Below are 1,367 nucleotides of genomic sequence, written 5' to 3' on the forward strand. Positions count from 1 at the left end.
GAATGTTTCCAAGATACATTACTGTGGGGTCTAAGTATTTGCAAGCAGCTCATTGTATGCAAAAAACACTGGAATTTCCACAGCAACCTTCAACATTGCACAATAGACTTCTAAAAACAATCCAATAACTGGAACGACACTCGGTAGAGCGTATACATCCGCCAGGCTGAACAGTTCACGTTTTTTAAAATAAAATTGATAGGCCGGATATGGATTCGGACCTGAACCAAAATCCAATCGGCTTGTTCTTGTCACCTAACCAATTCATCCACCAAGTTTTGTCGGAATCCATCCACAACTTTTTGAAATATCATGCTTTATATAGTTTTTGGCCCAATCATTCACAGGCATAGATGTGTATGACATTGGACATCTTGAGTAAGATGCCGCACATTGAGTTTTCCAAAATGGATACTGGCAAGGTTCACACACAGGGGAGAGGGGGAGAAGATCACATATAGGGGAGTGGGGGAGAGGATCACACACAGGGGAGAGGGGGAGAGGATCGCACACAGGGGATAGGGGGAGAGGATTACACACAGGGGAGGGGGGAGACGATCACACACAGGACACACAGGAGAGATGGGGAGAAGATCACACACAGGGGTGAGGGGGAGAGGATCACGCACAGGGTAGAGGGGAAGAGGATCACGCACAGGGTAGAGGGGGAGAGGATCACGCACAGGGGAGAGGGGGAGAGGATCACGCACAGGGGAGAGGGGGAGAGGATCACGCACAGGGGAGAGGGGGAGAGGATCACACACAGGGGATAGGGGGAGAGGATCACACACAGGGGAGGGGGGAGACGATCACACACAGGACACACAGGAGAGATGGGGAGAAGATCACACACAGGGGTGAGGGGGAGAGGATCACGCACAGGGTAGAGGGGAAGAGGATCACGCACAGGGTAGAGGGGGAGAGGATCACGCACAGGGTAGAGGGGAAGAGGATCACGCACAGGGTAGAGGGGGAGAGGATCACGCACAGGGGAGAGGGGGAGAGGATCACGCACAGGGGAGAGGGGGAGAGGATCACGCACAGGGGAGAGGGGGAGAGGATCACACACAGGGGAGAGGGGGAGAGGATCACGCACAGGGGAGAGGGGGATCGGATCACACACAGGGGAGAGGGGGAGAGGAGTACACACAGGGGCAAGGAGGTAGGGTAGGGGGGAGAGTGACACTTATACCTTGACTTGATTGACTTGAGCTGAGAAGGTAGGAGGATTGGGGAGAACCTGCCTGACTGACAATTACTTCTGTTCATTTTAAAACTTGAAAACATCAAATACACTTTGCTTTACAAATTAAAAATTGCTTAAAACCAAATGTTATTATTTAATAAAATTTATTAAATAATAACAT

The sequence above is a fragment of the Myxine glutinosa genome, chromosome 8 (genome assembly GCF_964187855.1).
Source record: "Myxine glutinosa chromosome 8, kmMyxGlut1.1, whole genome shotgun sequence".
Taxonomy (NCBI): domain Eukaryota; kingdom Metazoa; phylum Chordata; class Myxini; order Myxiniformes; family Myxinidae; genus Myxine; species Myxine glutinosa.